General features: G+C 39.5%; 1 long non-coding RNA gene across 1 annotated transcript; it reads right to left on the bottom strand.

Annotated features, from left to right (window-relative positions):
* Positions 1–283: 283 nt before the first annotated feature.
* Positions 284–10508, bottom strand: LOC130457470 (uncharacterized). The gene is made up of 2 exons (XR_008916700.1): positions 10120–10508; positions 284–743 (listed from the first exon to the last, which is right to left on the bottom strand). It is a non-coding gene; the product is annotated as an uncharacterized LOC130457470 (long non-coding RNA).
* Between the last annotated feature and the right edge of the window lie 7421 nt (positions 10509–17929).

Below are 17929 nucleotides of genomic sequence, written 5' to 3'. Positions count from 1 at the left end.
TGTACTTTTAGTGAGAGAACCCACAATGGTGAGATGACAAATATATGGAAGTATTAAAGAAGTCCAATAAGTAAAGTGCTGGACTTGAAGTAAAGAAGAGTTCAAATCCCATCTTTATCACAAATAATTCTAACTTTGGGCAGTACTTCACCTAACTTCCCCAAACCTCATTCTCCTCATCTTTAAAACAGATAATGTCCATAATACTTAACTTATGGGGTTATTGTGAAAAATTAAAGCTTGAATGAAATAATGTATAGAAAGCAGTTGGCAAACCATAAAAGACTATGTAAATGCCAATTTTATGTGTGTATGCATATCATGTCAAATTATATGCCATACAAACCCACAGCATCTACCTTTCAAAACAGACAATTTCCCACCCTTTGGCTCATTAGACCTCATGAACCCTAAGAACAAAGGGTTACACATTCACCCTTCCCAACCCAGTTGTTTTCCATCATGTGGACACATGGTCAAAGGAGTCTGAAGCAACTTCAGAATTTTCTTTGCTACTGTCAGGCTGTTTTTCCATCCTTGTGCAAATGTTTTTCTCAGAGTTTCTTAGGCAGAAATGTTGCCCATCACTCAGCTCTTCATCTTGCTTATAAAAAGCTCTGTGTCATTTCATCTGTTCTCTTTCATAATTTGGCCATCTTCTTTGCCAACCTCATGGGCAGTCTTGAGGCATGTGTATGAATGCACAGTACTCTGATGGTCACAGTGTCACTTCTCAAAAGAGTCTGTAAAACAGATGGAACATGAATGGATGGAGAGAAGACCCAATATCCAATTTCCAAAAGAAAAACACCACAAAGAACAACAGTTCCTATTAAAAACAGAGAACCTTTGTAGCATGCCCATGGAAGTCTGACAGTTGACTAAAGCTGTATTTCTTTCTGTCCAAGTAAAGCAACAGGAAAGTCAGATAGACAGTTACCTCTGGACAGCAGCAGGGTCTTATGCAGAAAGAAGACTATTAGAAGAGACTGAGATCCAAGAGAGAGTAATGCACCATTTTCACTTCCAGGCCTGTTTCCCCTCAATAGTTTTGGATCTGTGAAAATTGAATGAAAGTGAGGCAGTGAGTGGTCCAAGGAAAGCCTCTTGGAAATTGTGGTTCAACTATGGTTGTCAACCTAAAGGTTATCTTTATTGTTCAGTGGGAGGACCTGAGTTCAAATCCAGTCTCAGATACTTACTAGTGTAATGGAGGGAGAGAAATGGAGTCTCCCACCACTGAATTCAGAACCAGAATGTGGTATAGATGGAATGAAGCCAATAGGTAGAGAGAAAGGATTTCCCTCTCTCTTTCCCTAGTAAACCCCACTCTGGTTGCCTTTAGAATCACAGATTATTGTTCCCTCAGAGACTTGGTTGAAATAAAATACAAGACACACAGGTTCTCCCTGAGGAGAGAAGTGTAACTCCTCCGCCCCTAAACTCCAAGTCTCCCTTCTTGGATACTATGTTTCTATGTAACTTAAATACTTTGTTCTTCATGTCTCATATAATTTTGTAATTCCCTTTCCATCTCCTGTATATCTGTTTGTTTTGAATTCTTATTTCCTCCCTCTTTCTCTACAGACTTTAATTCTCCCATCATCATTTGTTCTAATTTCCTCCCTGTTATGATATTCCCAGTTTTCCTTCCCTGCACCCTCTGTCCATCTAATCTTGTGTTCTTCTTGAGTATTGGGGGTTTCCTTTTGCAAGGACCTCCAAATATTTGAGTTTCTCTCCCTGGATAATCAGGTGTTGCATGGTCTTGAGATTGGGAGTTGCCTCTTCTTTGAGTTTGCAATGATCACCACATTTGTGTTTACATGTATCATGGTATGCCTGCTGTCTTCCATAGGTATTGTACCCTCTATTCTGTGTAGCCCTGTTTTGATATTGTAAGCCTCTGTTGTAACCTTGCTCATATTTTGACTTCATGGGACAGAATCTGGCTATGTGTCCCACTCTTTGGCATAAAAAGCATTTTCTGTTATTTCTTTGCCCCCTTGCTTGATATTGTGGTCTTTGACATGAGAAGGTCCTGATGGTAGCAAGATTTCTGACCTCCTCTATATTTCTGCCTAAGGGATTATTTAGTCTCTTCTAGTTTTTGCTTCAATTCTTTCTTTTCTTTCGGCTGCTCTGTATGGGTTTCATGCAAATATGTGGCAGAATCTCTCAGGTCATGGATACTTAATGCTTCATAATTCAGATAAAAGTGTTTGAAGAAATGCTTGAGGTGTTGGACACACATCCTTTTAAAAATTGCCTCTTTACATGGGTGATGACTTCGTGGCTATCCTGAATGTAGCCCAATATAGCCTCAGCAATTTCCATCAATCTGTTGATGTAGACATAAGGATGCTCTGACTGCTCTTACCTCAGTCTATCAAATTTTCCTCAAGCATTTGGTCTATTGCAAAAACTTTTGATTCCTTCCAGTAAAACTTCCCATGCTTTTCTTAAATAAGTCAAATTTGAAGGTCTAGAAAAATCCAGATCTTCAAAATATTCTGGCCAGCTCGTTAGGTTCTCATCCTCTTTCATTCTCTTAATAAATTATGCATGTTCCTGGGGGATAAATAGTTCTGAGAGTAGGATTTCTACATCTTAGAAATAAGGGTCATATAATTTAAGTGCTCTTTTCAACTCCCTCAAACATTTGAATGGTTTGGCACAAAATTTTGGCATTCTCCATTTTTTAGGGAATCCAAGTCCTGAATGCTGAAAGACTTATGCACCTTCATATGGAGAACACAGAGTCTGGGATAACTTTGGCATAATCCCCGACTTCTTCAGGCTCAGCGTTTGCCTGTTTGTCCACCGTTATTTTCTAAGTGCACACCCCCATGGTTAGAGTTGTTGTAATAGGTGTCTCAGTGTCCTTGCATTCGTTTTTGTCATTATCAGCATCCTTAGTATCCTCTCCTGTAACTAGCTCCTTTCCCTTCTCAAGTTTCTCATTCTTTTTCATTGTGATTTCTCCATCTCAACCCTCAATCATTCTAAATCAAAATACAAGAACATGACAGACATTCATACACATAAAGCAAACAAGATGAACTTCATAAAAAGTTTTATTCACACTCACACAATCTGAATCACTCTTACACACACTCACACAACAGCAACTACTCTTACTCACATGCATGCTCCTATATAAAGAAAAATCTACAATCAAGGTGAGACGACAGTCAAAACAGGGTTGGCTGCACAGAAGAAGAGAGCAGGACCTGAGATATCTTCCAGAAAACACCACAGACTACAAAAGGACATAAAGAACACAGGAAAGAACTGTTACCCAAGAACTATATAGAAAAAAGAACTTCTATAAAGCATGTAACGTAAGATGAATCACCATATGCATTAACATCACATTAGAAATGCACACACATAAATACAAGCCCTGGAAAAGAAGAAAGAAAAATAGAATCAATAGGCAAGATGTGAAGAGGAGAAACTGGTAAGTGTGTGAGTATATGTAGCCAACAGTACATATTTAGAACACAAACAGAATGACAAACTGATTTCTGTGAATAAGGTTCCTGCAGGACTCAAACAAGCAGAACGGCAATACCTTTCTGTCTGGTTGACTCCAAAGCAGAACTTATGTATATATGTAATATGTATCATATGTTATAATTGCACTGCAAGCATATGTGTACATAATGTGAATTCACTATCATACTAACAAACTAACAGCAAAGGAATGAACTAACAGAATAAATTAGGGTCAGAAATAGTTAGGGTGGTCAAGGGAAGTTTAAATAACTCAGAGAGTTAGATATAGGGAAAGGATAAACTAACCTTAAAATATACATGTAAAAATCTTATAGAGTTATATAATTGTGATAGCTAAAACTTTAAGTAAGTATTAGCTATGTAAGGAGTTTGGAAAAAAATTTATGTTAGTTAAAATTTTATAAGACATTATTATTAGAGAGTTTACAAAGATTGATGTATATTGTTTAGATATATTGTTAATCCCAAAACCAGAATTATTTAATTGTATCAAACCGTTGTACCCACACACTGTGACAAGGAAATCACTTTTAAAAGACTGATATATATTAATTTAAGGTCGCCAAGGAATTCAGCTATGTAATTCCTAAATGAAAACTCAAGTCAGCCGTCAACCTTTTATGGAGTTTTAATTACAAACAGGAGGAAGAAAGGAATTAGAGATAGAGAGATAGAGGTAGAGGGGAAGGGGAGAGAAGGGAATAGGGCTTAAATACCCCTTCTGTTTAGGCTGGGCCAAAAGGCCCAAGCCCTTAGATAGCTGGGGCAAAGAAAGGAGATCAGTCCCTATTACTCACGTGACCAAAATGGAGTAACAGTCTCAGAGCCCCCATCTTCAGCTTCCTTCAGAGCAAGCTTCTCCGAGCACACTGCAACCACTCCGACAAACTCCTAAAACACCCCCCTGAGTCTCCAGACCCCTCTCTCTTTAAGGAAACCATCCAAGTTGCCTCCCCTCAGTTCTCACATCTACCAATCACTGTCCATCAATTTCCCTGTGCCAATGGAGGCTCTAGCTTAACCCAGGACCGCCCAGAGGTCTCTGGCTTTGCACATGTCTGTTGAAGGTCATATTTTCAAATAATTAAATATTTGATCCTTTGCTACAGCCCTTCCTAAATCCTGTTAACCTGAGTAGGGTAGAGATTGGAATAATTAAATTTTGATCTATGCTGCAGCCCTTCCTCAATCCTGTTAGGACTGAGTAGGGTGGAGATTGATTCCAAGTATCTCCATTGTATCGATTCTAAAATCAATCATGACTCAAAGAAATTCCTGTTCTATGCTTAAGCATAGGTCAAAGTCCTTTCCATTGTTCAGCAAAAGGTTTCTGTCCTAAAGTAATCTTAAGAAGGGAGGAGGGGGAAACTCTCATGCCAAAGGGGTTCACATTCCAATAGCCAAGACCCACTATCAATAGGGAATTTTTCAAGTATGAAATTTCCCAATGGTGAAATTTCCAACATTTATAAGTCTAAGGAATTTTAAGGTTTACAACACTTAACCCAAACCACTTTCCTGAAGCCCCTATCTTAGATTAGGTATTAGACAAAACAAATTAGATTAACAATAAGGACATAGTTTAGGGTTAAGAGTTTTGTGTGTTTTTTTTTTTTTAATTTTGGGAGGGGAATAGAAGGGATAGCAAATAGGTAGATAGAATAATAAAGACAATAGACATAAGGTAAGCCTTGCATTCAAGGCAATGCGAATTGTCAAGTTGACAAAATTGCAGAAAAACTGAAAGGGGCATTTGTTTTGCTTTCTTTTTTTTTAACATTATTTTATTTGGTCATTTCCAAACATTATTCATTGGAAACATAGATCATTTTCTTTCCCCACCCCCCACCTCTCCCATAGCTGATGCATGATTCCACTGGGTATCACATGTGTTCTTGATTCGAACCCATTTCCGTGTTATTGATATTTGCATTAGAGTATTCATGTAGTCTCTCTTCAGTCATATTCCCTCAACCCCTGTAGTCAAGCAGTTGCTTTTCATCGGTGTTTTTACTCCCACAGTTTATCCTCTGCTTGTGATTAGTGTTTTTTTAGATCCCTGCAAATTGTTCAGGGACATTGCATTGTCCCTAATGGAGAAGTCCATTACCTTCAATTGTACCACAGTGTATCAGTCTCTGTGTATAATGATTTCCTGATTCTGCTCCTTTCACTCTGCATCACTTCCTGGAGGTCGTTCCAGTCTCCATGGAATTCCTCCACTTTATTATTCCTTTTAGCACAATAGTATTCCATCACCAACATATACCACAATTTGTTCAGCCATTCCCCAATTGATGGACATCCCCTCATTTTCCAATTTTTTGCCACCACAAAGAGTGCAGCTATGAATATTCTTGTACAAGTCTTTTTACTTATTGTCTCTTTGGGGTACAAACCCAGCAGTGCTATGGCTGGATCAAAGGACAGACAGTCTTTTATCGCCCTTTGGGCATAGTTCCAAATTGCCTTCCAGAATGGTTGGATCAATTCACAACTCCACCAGCAATGCATTAATGTCCCAATGTTGCCACATCTCCTCTAGCACTCATTACTTTCCATAGCTGTCATGTTAGCCAATCTGCTAGGTGTGAGGTAATACCTCAGAGTTGTTTTGATTTGCATCTCTCTGATTATAAGAGATGTAGAACACTTTTTCATGTGCTTATTAATAGTTTTGATTTCTTTGGCTGAGAACTGCCTGTTCATGTCCCTTGCCCATTTATCAATTGGAGAATGGCTTGATTTTTTTGTACAATTGGTTTAGCTCTTTGTAAATTTGAGTGATTAAACCTTTGTCAGAAGTTTTTATGAAGATTGCTTCCCAATTTGTTGCTTTCCTTCTGATTTTAGTTACATTGGTTTTTGAAAGGGGAATTTGTAAGAGAGGAAAGCAGATTCATCATGCTGGAAGACCATCTTGAACGGGGGAAGGGTAGGATGGAGAGAGAATTCTGGAGAAGGAATAGAGAAAGGGAGAAGATCCAAACAGTTGAACTCACTTATCTTTGGGAAGCCCACCAGGGAGGTTGATCTGAGCCAACCTCTGAGCCTGGAGCATCCTCCTGTGAAGTCTTACCCCAGTAAAGACAAACCAGAGTGAATAGGACTTTCACCAAGAGATTTCCTCCTAATCCCTTTAGACAACCTTGAATTTGATATCATAGCTAGGACAGCTCTCACAATTGACCTCAGAGAGTCAGGCAGACAAAGCCTGACCCTGCAGGATTTGGGGAGAAGGAGTTCAATTGTTATTTAGGGACCTCCTATTTTCCACCTTCCTATTGACTTATCTCACAACTCACTTGCCATACCTTTCATGTGATCCTTTAGAATAAATAGTTGTTTACCAGATCAAGTGCCTGCTTCACAGTATCCAAGAAAGGAGACTTGGAGTTTGTGGGGAGGAAAGTTGCACTTCTCTCCTCAGAGAGGGAGAAGCTGTCTGTCTTGTATTTTATTTCAACCAAGTCTCAGAGGGAACAATAACCTGTGATTCTGAAGGCAAGCAGAGTGGGGTCTACCAGGGAGAGAGGGAAAGCAATCTATCCCCTCTCTCTCCACTTATTGGCTTCATTCCATCTATATCACACTCTGGTCCTGAATTCAGTGGTGGTAGACTCCATTTCTTTCCCTCCATTACACTAGTTATGTGACCTTAGACAAGTCATTTAACCATTTGCCTCAGTTACTCCATTAGTAAAATGATTTGGAGAAGGAAATGGCAAATCATTTCACTATCTTTGCCAAAAAAAACCCAACAACAAAAAACCCAAATGGAGCCATGGAGAATTGGACTCAACTGAAAAACAACTGAACAACAATAATGGATGCCTTTCCAGGATTAAAAGCAAAATCTGCAGCTAAAGCTTGACATGGTACAGATAGGACATTTCAAACAGCTGCTGCAACAATACCAAAGTGCCATCTTCCCATCCAGGAATTCTAAAGTCAGCTTAATGCCTTCTCTTCAGTGTCCTTATTTATGTCTATTTATACTATTTGGTATTTAGCTTTTTTGATGTTCTACTACCCAGAATTGACTCCTTGAAAGGAATATCTTTTTTAAATAGTACAGAAGCAAAGAAAAGGACTTTCAACTCAATAATTCAATAGATTTTAGAAACAGATGAACCTAGACTACTTGATATCTCCTAAAGATGGCCTATGATTACCTACCTTCTGTTTTTGTTTGTACTTTTCTCTATATCTAGTATATTTTTTCATTATGTCTGCCTGTCAAAATCCAGATTGTTCTTCAGTGGCAACCTACTTCAGTCAGTCAATTATCAAAGTTAATACTAGCTTTAGTTCTTGAAAATTCTTTGGATATGGTCGATAGACAAGTGCTTCTATGTTCTCTACCTCAACACTTCAAGTCTAGACATAATGTGACCAACATACTTGACAGAGGTTCTGTAGAAATGGCATTTAATTGGCAGCTTCAATGCAGAGTTTTACAGCTGATCTAAGTCTCTTACACTTTCCTAAGTCTCTTCTCATGTTCTTCCAAATGACAAAACCATCTGGGAACCCCAACAACTCCAGATAATTCATATCTCTAAACACTTTCTCTGTAAGTCATTGAAAGTTGGCAAGAGTCCTCAAGATACCTCGTGGTACATACTTAAACTGGCCAAATCCTGGCTATCTTATCTTCCTTTACTGTGGTGATGTGCTAGTACTCACTCTACTCATATTTTGAAAAATGATGTTTGCCTAGCAGATAGTCCAGGACATCTTGACTAGAACTGATCTACTTTGGTACTCATTCATCGTCCTTGTATTGATCTACCTAAAGTCTCTTCAAAGTCCAAAGTCTATACACATCTCAGTCTTATTGGGTTCCCTGGATAGAATCACTGTGAGTGAGGCAATGGACTATGGGACTTCATTGATTATGTTCCTGAGGAATCATTTTTTTCAGATATTTTATGAGATTTTCTATCTGAGAACGTGTACTGCTTTGGGATGGCTAGGCCTCTATGGGGTTCAAGAAAAGTATATCAGGTCAATCATATTTGAGCTATCTCAGAAAGAGTAAATCACATAAAGGTAGGGAAGTGTTGAAGTTATTCACTCCATGGGTGTAACCTCTCTACCAATCCCTCCCACTCATACAGAGTTTCTTCGTCAAAGGATCCTTTCATTTCTTAAGCACTAAGTCAAACTTCTTTGGATCCTCTGTCAAAGTAGACAAGTCAGTGCTCCTTTGATGCTATTTATCACCATTGGCTTCTACCTTCCTGTGACATTCCAAATAGGAGACATTGTTGCCAAAGTGTCCAGAGGATTGAAGACTAGGTTTTAATCATCAGTATTCTACTATTATTTTGAAAACTTAGATTTGGTTCCAATTCACGCTGACACGCCAGAGATATTCACAGACCTAGACCTACCAGAGCCATGGTTTCTGTCTTCTCAATGATACCTGTAAATATCTTCCTTAGACAACTTTAAGCTCATATCAATAAACACTAACCAAATTCCTTTTCTCCGACCCCATAGAGGTCTAGCACAAAAAAAAGATTATAGTAGTATCTTTCTGAAAATGTCTTTGGTAAAATGACTAGAATGCAATTGTCACTGCAGAGCCAATGTCCTGACCTGCAGGGCATTCTATATCTCCAGTTTTCACTGTCACTTCTACATCAAATCCTTTGAACTCAAGTAGTCAGTCATCCCACATTTAATAAGTGCCTACTGGATGCCAGGAATGGTGCTAAGTTTGTTATTGTTCAGTAATTTCAGTCTTGTCTGACTCTGCATGACCTCATTTTGGAGTTTTCTTGACAAAGATACAGTGGTTTGTCATTTTCTTCTCCAGGTCATTTTATAAATAAAGAAACTGAGGCATATAGGGTGAAGTGACTTGCCCAGGATCACAAAGCTAGTAAATGTCTGAGTCTGGATTTGAACTCACGAAGATGAATCTTTCAGACTCCAGGCCCAGCACTTTATCGGCTGTGCCACCTTGCTGAATAGTGCTAGGTACTGTGGAAGAGAGAAATACTGAAGGAAATGCAAGGACTGGATTTGCAGTGTTATCTCATGGCTGTGAACAGGGGATGGGAATGGAACCTCCAGGTAAGAAAAGCAGGGGAATAGCAATTGAGGATTCAGCTTCGTCTTCCATTTTGAACTGAGAAGAGGAAGGAGCAATTTCCACTGACCATATCTAGCTACCAACCCCTCAATTCAACAGAAAAGAATCAGACTAACCATCTGTCTCATAGTGATTGGATAGAGACATTTTTCCCTTTGGGGAAGGCAATAGTCTATCCTTATGAAGACTCTTTCACTTCTATATCTCTGTGCCAAGAAATACAATCATCTTGAACCTACAAAGAAACAAAGATTGTCTGGGACGTAGTCCCTAGACTTGAGCTTCAAAACTCCTAAAGATACTATAGGAGGAAGATAGTTCAGGGACTTCCTTCCCCCTCTTTCCTAACCTATTATACTAAATCCTTTATGTAATAAATAGATATTTTAACTAATTGAGAAATCAGATATCTTCAATGTACTAAATGGGATCATAAATATATCAACTAAAGAAGAAAATAGGCAAAGAGATTGAAGGGGATTTTCTCTTACCCTTCAGCTCTAGTCAGATCCAACTCCATTTCTCTAGAGGGCTCTGCCTGGGAGGTGTAATAAAATATGTGAACTGAGGGGAAACTACTACTGATTGAAATAGAAAGGGTAAACTGAGGGTAAACTGTTACTTCACAATGACTGTTGTTTTTCTGGCTGGCTGTGACTAGAGAGGCTGCTACAGGGACCTGAGTCTGCTTAATGATAATGGAGGCAGAACAGAGAAATGCTGAGGGAACCTGAACCTGCTTATTTGTAATGGAGGGATGGCACACACACAGAGATGCTGGTACACAGGGGACACTGCTCTGGGATTTACTCTGGGGTTTGCCTATTGATCCCTACTGATGACTGATTCTTCAATCTACTTCTAATTTTCTTCCTCCCTCACTCCCTCCCTTACCTCCCTCACCTCCCCAGTCTTCCTTGAAGCCTTTGGCTCCTTCCCTCCCTTCTGAGTGAACTATAAAGATACTCTAGTTGCTTCCTTAGTCAAGGGGTTTATTACGATAACAGGATGGGAAACTGAGGTAAGAGGGATGGGGAATTTCCCTAATCTAAATGAGATAAAATTGAAGGTTTGGGGAGTCACAAGTGAAACTCTTAGACAGTTAGAAAGATGGAGGACAATAGCAGTTCAAATTCTTCTTTCTTCTTCACAAATCAGCCAGATCTCTCACCTTAACCCCAGAAAGAAATAAAGTTCAAAGTCTCTCATTTTCTCCTGGCCAGCTCAACTCTCTTATAGACCACCAACTCAAAAGCTTTTCCCTAATCAGCTTCCACTGCTCAGAACCAGAGAGACAGAGACAAAGTCAGCTTCACAAAAGTCTCTCAGCCAGCTTCAAACCTCCAGGGCAAGAGAGTGTGTGTGTCTCCCAGTCAGAGACAAAGTTCACAAGCCAAGTTTATCCTCTCAGAGTGTGTCCAGCAAACCCCCAACTCCCCCTCCTGGGGACATTCCATTGGAATCTTCTCTTGCACCTTGGTCAACCAGTCCTGCAAAACCTCTCCTTCCTCTCTCCCTCTCCCTCTCCCTCTCCCTCTCCCTCTCCCTCTCCCTCTCCCTCTCCCTCTCCCTCTCCCTCTCCCTCTCCCTCCCTCTCCCTCTCCCTCTCCCTCTCCCTCCCTCTCCCTCTCCCTCTCCCTCTCCCTCTCCCTCTCCCTCTCCCTCTCCCTCTCCCTCTCCCTCTCCCTCTCCCTCTCCCTCTCTCTCCCTCTTCTCTCTCTCTCTCTCTCTCTCTCTCTCTCTCTCTCTCTCTCTCTCTCTCTCTCTCTCTCTCTCTCTCTCTCTCTCTCTCTCTCTCTCTCTCTCTCTCTCTCTCTCTCTCGTCAGGGAAATAGTGTTCCTCTTTATCTGTTCCCTCTCTCTAAGCTACCTGTAAAACTTTAGTTCCTGATCCCCTGCTAGCACAGTTCTAGGGATACATGGATACATAGTATAGTAGTAGTCTCTCGGTAACTGAGGATGACGTTTGTCTTTGTGTGCTTTCATCTGTGATATAGATGAGTGTGCACAAAAACACTTGTGCGTGAAGGAGACTTAAGTGGAAAAGTCAATGCACAGAGACAGTCCCACTCTCTCGGCGTTGAAAGCCTGGGTCCAGTGGCACGAAAAATTGTTACACCTGGAGACTTCCTCAGCTGCATTGGATGGCCGTGTTGTCTTTTGTGCTCCAACACGCCCTAAGCACACCACAGTGCTTTGCTGCGTCGCCCTCTCAGCTGTTGAACCTTCTTGTTGGTTTCTTCCATCTGTTCGGCTGAAGCAGTCTTCACATGCTGGGTGAGCAAAGCCCTCGTTCAACAGGGGTTGATGACCCGATGGCTACCCTCACAAGGTTTAGCCGTCCTGTCAAAGCTGTTGCCCGGGGTGTGGCCGTTGCCGCATGCTAGCAGCTACTGGGAGCCACAAGTGAGAGCTGGGTGTCAGGTGGGGGTCAGAGTCTGGAGAGCTGCCCTAGGAGGGCACGACAAGCCCTCCATACCAGAGATACTACCCCTCCCTGAGCACCCCATACACTCCACTAGGGATACAAATGCAACAAAATGAAGTAATCTTTATTCACCCATGAAAGGCTATTGTTAAGAGTACTGTAAAAGGGAATTCTTAATCCCTTTCTCTAATTTAACTGGGGACCTGGAGGTCCTTTTACCATAGAGATGTGTAAAGATATACCAGCCCACAGTGAAAGGAAATAGAAGCCAGAGAGATGGGAAATGAGTAAGAATGGGATATAAAAGGCCAATGCAAGTACTGAGAGGGGCTTTTTGACCTTTTCTGGGTTGGTCATTGGTGGTTGGTCATTGGGGGTTGGTTGCTGGTGGTGTGAGTTGGTGATTAGTTGGTGGTTGGGATATATATATATTCTACCTGGTGAGATCAGCTGGACCTTTCTCTATAGGCAGTTATAGGGTAACAAGATAGGTTTTAGGCAATTTCTCTACCTCTTTCCTATATTTATCTCCTTTACTGTATTCATTTTACTATATTCTTTTACTAGCTCTATTATAATGAAACTAACTTGTTAATTTTTAAAATCTGCTAGAACTTTTATTTTCTCTGGCTTAAAGGAATAATATTAATTTACAACTCTAGCATATTCTCATTAAAACTTAAATTATTAAAAGCTGCTCTCTTATTTTGTCAAAACTCCTAAGTTTAACCCTTATAGTACAGTTTAAACATTTTGAGGTCTGGGATGTCTATTCTATCTGCTCCTTGAAAAACTGATTTTTCTCATCTCTCATTCAAAAGATGTTAACTTCTGTCAGACCAAGTCTCTGTTATTTCAGTGCATCCAATATGCACCTCTATATCAATCCCAGGAATAACAATGACAACAATGAAAAGGCTGTCTTTTGCCTTCCCATCCCATGATTCTTTGTTTGTTTATTTGTTTTTTTAAAGGGTTTAGGCCTTAAGATTTTCCCTTAGCTCTCCCTGTCTTCCAATTTGTGTTTGACCACCAGTGGTCCCTTGCCTTGCTTCTATGAACTATATGTGCTAAGACATTTCAATGTCAGCTAAAAGTCTGTTTACTCTGCTATCAGTCCCTTTCTTTGTCCTTCATCTTCTGTTTGAAAAACTTCACTTTCTGAAACAAATTCTTGTACCTGGTTTGCTTTCTATTGTGTTCAACTCTAGCCAGGTGCCAAACTCAGTTCTCTTTAGTATGGCCCTACTGAGGTGGTCTGAGGCTACCCATCTCTTGTATTTTCATTGCTCCTTTCACTATTAGCTATTGGTACAGCCTTTCCACAGGGACCAACATTTCCAGAGTTTTTTCCTCCTTCCTAATATTAGAAAGGCTATAAAAAAATTCTCTGAGTTGCCCAATTTCCCTTTAGTCTTTTCAAGCATTCCTATACTGTGACTTCAAGATCCCTTGACTTCAGGATGTATGTCAATTCCAGGTCCCTTATGGATTTCCATGAACACCCCACCTTACCCCCAATGCTTCTGTATCTCAGTTATCTTCCACTAATATATTATTATAGTTTTTATTTTTTTTTATTTAAATACTTTTTCCATGGTTATATGATTCATGTTCTTTTCCTCTACTTTTTTCCTCCCCACTCTCAGAGCTGACAAACAATTCCACTTGGAATTCAAATTCCACATGTATTATCACTCAATACCTATTTCCATATTATTCATTTTCATAATTTTTTAAAAAACCCCACATCCAATACCCATATAAACAAGTGAAAAATCTAATGTTTTCCTTTTGCATTTTCACTCCCACAGTTCTTTCTCTCAATGTGGTTAGTGTTCTTTCTCATAAGTCCTTTGGGATTGTCCTGGATCATTGTATTGCTTTTAGTAGCAAAGTCGATTATAATTGATGATTTCACAATGTTTCAGTCTCTGTGTACAATATTTTCCTGGTTCTGCTCATTTCACTCCACATCAGTTTTGGAGGTCTTTCCAGTTCATATGGAAATCAAGCAGTTTATCATCCCTTCCTTATTGCACAGTAGTATGCCATCACCATCGTATACCACAATTTGTTCAGCCATTTCCCAATTGAGGGACATCCACTATTATTTTTTTAACTGTTACTTCTGTCTTAAAAATGATTCTAAGACAGAGAAGAACAGTAAGGATGAAGCAACTAAAGTTAAGTGACTTGCCCAGGATCACCTAGCTAGGAAATATCTGAGACTAGATTTGAGCCCAAGTCTTCCTGATTCCAGGCCTGGTTAATTTGGTTAAGGTTATTCCTCATTTTAAACAACGGAGGTACTTGGTCAGGAATGTATTGGGAACTCTAACATTACTCCACCCATACTTAGGCATACTTTAGGGGAAGATAAAGTTGTAAACTCCTGATGGAACAATGAGAAAAATTCCCCAACCCATACTTATAGTGAGGCAAAAGCCCTTAAGCTAGGTCTATTTTTAGATCTAATTCAAAAGGGTGCTAAGTACCTATGAAGGTCACATTAATCACTAAAAGGTCAAGCAACTTACAAAGGGCAAACTTAGCAAAGAGGAGTGAAGTACTCAGAAGATATAATCTACCCAGAGAAGGTGAGAACTAAAGAGTGGTGAAAACTAAGAATGGGCTGTCTTAGGAAAAGCGTCTACTGTGATTGGTAGATATAAAAATTTAGGGGAGGCGACACAAGAGAAATTTTTCTTTAAAAGGAAGGAGCTGGAGGGCTCTGAAATTAGTTCAGCTTTGGAAGCTGAATTGGAGGTCAGGAGTCAGAGGAGGCTGCTGGGTCTCTGAACACTAGAGTTTTGCTTGGAAAGATCTTGTGGTGAGTGATTAAAGACTGACTTAGTTTCTCTCTTAAAGAGAAAGTCCTAGGCCATTCGGCCTAGGCCCTAGCCCTTTCCTACTATTTCCTCTTACTCTGTCTCTCTCCCTTCCCTTAATTCCTTCATTTTATATTAATAAAAATCTCCATAAAACCCAGCTGACTTGGGTATTTCATATTTGTGAATTTTTCCCATGGCGACCACTTATTTTTTATTTAAATCAAGACACTAAAATTATCTTTACAGTTTTGGCAATTCACAGTCATTGAATCCACATTTTCACAGTCACCAATAGTAGTACCTGTCCAGGATTTGAATAGGCATGAATACTCTTCTGAGCTTTTCAGCTTGAGTGAAGGAGTTCCTTGAATATATAATGGCAATTGTACAAGCTGCTCAACACTCCCAGCCTCTTTTCTAGACTAAACATGTCCAGTTCCTTTAATCAGTTTATATGCATCATGGGCTCAAGGCCCTTTACAATCCTAAATGCCCTCTTTTGGCCACCCTCCAATTTATCAATGTCCTTTTTAAACAGTATTGCTCAGAACTCAATTCAATCCTCCCAAGTGAAATCTGACAAGGACAAAGTACAGCTGGGACTACTATTTCCCTGCCCCAAATAAGATATGCCCATATCTATGCATCCCAAGATTATAGTAGCTTTTTCGACTTCTCTTTCACAGTTCTACCTTATATTGTGCAAGATTTTTTTTTAGAACAACTGCTGCCTAACCATGCCTTCCTCATCTTGTTCCTATGAAATTGATTTTTTTGTACCCAAGAGCAAGACTTTACTTTTATCCATATTTTAATTTCATTTTAATATATTCAGCCCAGTGTTCTCGGCTGTCAATATGTTTTGGGATCCCAATTCTGTCACCTAGCATGCCACCTACAAATTTGATGAGCTGAGTTCCTATAGTACTTATTGTTTCAATTACTAAACATTTGCACTAGCCTGTATGACAGTTCATGTACATATTATATTGGTCCAAATATAAGCAATTTGTCAGATTTGGGATTCATCTTTCTGAGTTCAAATTTGGCCTCAGACAATTACTAGCTGTGTAACCCTGAGCAAGTCACTTAATCCTGTTTGCCTCAATTTCTTCATTTGTAAAATCATCTGGAGAAGGAAATGGCAAACCACTCCAGCATCCTTGTCAAGAAAACCCTAAATGGGGTTACAAAGAGCCTGAAATGATTGAAAAATAACTGAATAACAACTATATGTGTGTGTATGTATTACAACTAGCTAAATTGATAAAAGATGTCTAATAAATGAATGCCAATTATTCAGCTTGTTGAAGACAGTTTCTAACTGCTTCCCTTTTCTTTCTTCAGTAGGCTGACAGGCAATAAACATTTACTGTCTTTACTATGTGATAGGCACTGTGCCAGTCTCTGGGGAAGCAGATACAATTAGAAAAAAAAGTCTCTGGCCTCAAGGACCTTAGATCTTAATGATAGAGAACAGACAAAAAGAAACTGAAAAAAAATTGCATGAATAGGGTAGATAATAGGAAATATTAAGCTCAAATATTTTCCAAGTAGCTTCTTAAGGAGGGCTTGACTCTAGGTGGGTATAAAAAGCTGGTTTGCAGTTGTTAGAATGTGCAAATTCTAACTGTGTCACTGAGTACCATACTCTAATAGCACCTGCTACACATTATAATGCCATATGGTAGGTTAAATGTACCAGAGTATGTTACATTATGTAATATAGTACCCTTACCTTCCATCTTACAATCTATATTGGTTCCTAGGTAGAAGAGTGGCGGAGGCTAGGCAGCTGAGGTTAAGTGACTTGCTCAGGGTCACAGACCTAGGATGTGGCTGAGATCAGATATGAACCCAGGACGTCCTGTGTCCAGGCCTAACTCTCTATCTACTGAGCCACCTAGCTGCTTCTACAGTGCATTTTAAAGTCATTTTACTGAATAGATTTTGTAATGTCTAATTTATAAAGCATAAAATCCCAGATTTATTCTTATTTAAATAATATTAAATTACACTTGTGATTTAAATACTACTGCTTGAGAAACCAATTTTCACTTTCTTTGTTCTTTTGAGTTTCTGATTTGTCTGAAGAAAAATATCAAGAGGTTATGAAATGTATTGATTAATTTTGCCCAGCTCTCACTCAATAATTGCCATGGCCATAAAATTTAGCTGTGGAATATGTCCTACCTATTGGGTTTTATTGTGACATTTTATAAGGTAGGGTGGTAGAACAGATAGTGTCAAGAAGAAATGAATTCCTATGCCACCTCTGACATTGACTATGTAACCCTACCTAAGGCACCTGACCTTTCTGAGCCCTAATCTATAAAGTGTTGAGAGTAATCCTTAGAATACCTACTTGACAAGTATTATGAGAGAAGTACTGTCGGAAACGTCAAAGTACTATAGAAATGCCTTAGTTTCCTCAACTGTAAAATGAGCATAATGATAACCACCAGTCTCACAGGATTACTGGTATCATTTAATGATATGAGATAATATTTATAGAGTGCTTACAACAGTGCTCAACACAAACAAGTACTTAATAAATGTTTTGTGTCCCCCTCCTCTATAAATGTATTGCTGTTCAGTTGTTTTCAGTCCTGTCCAACTCTTTATGACTTCACTTGTGGTTTTCTTGGCAAAGATACTGGAGTAGTTTGCAGTTTCCTTCTCTAGCTCATTTTACTGATGAAGAACTGAGTTAAATAGAGTTGGTCACACAGCTAGTAAGTATTTGAAGCTAGATCGAACTCAAAGATATCTTCATGACTACAGACCTAATACTCTATCCATTGTGCCACCTAACTGTCCCGTAGAAATGTGAGGTGTTACTGTAATTATGATTATATTATATCCTCAGTTGTAATAGAGGGTTTAGTCTGGTGGTAAAGAGAGAGAGGGAGAAAGAATGGAGACCTCCCCTCTCAAATTGGGGTTCAAGGGAGAGTATTCCTCCCTTCAGCCTCCCCACAGCTATGGCTACTCAACCCCAAACTGCCTCTTGACTTCCCTCTACTACTAATGTATAGA

This window comes from Monodelphis domestica, chromosome 2 (assembly GCF_027887165.1).
Source record: "Monodelphis domestica isolate mMonDom1 chromosome 2, mMonDom1.pri, whole genome shotgun sequence".
NCBI lineage: Eukaryota > Metazoa > Chordata > Mammalia > Didelphimorphia > Didelphidae > Monodelphis > Monodelphis domestica.
The sequence above is the reverse complement of the archived record's forward strand: the minus strand, read 5'-3'. Positions and strand labels throughout refer to the sequence as shown.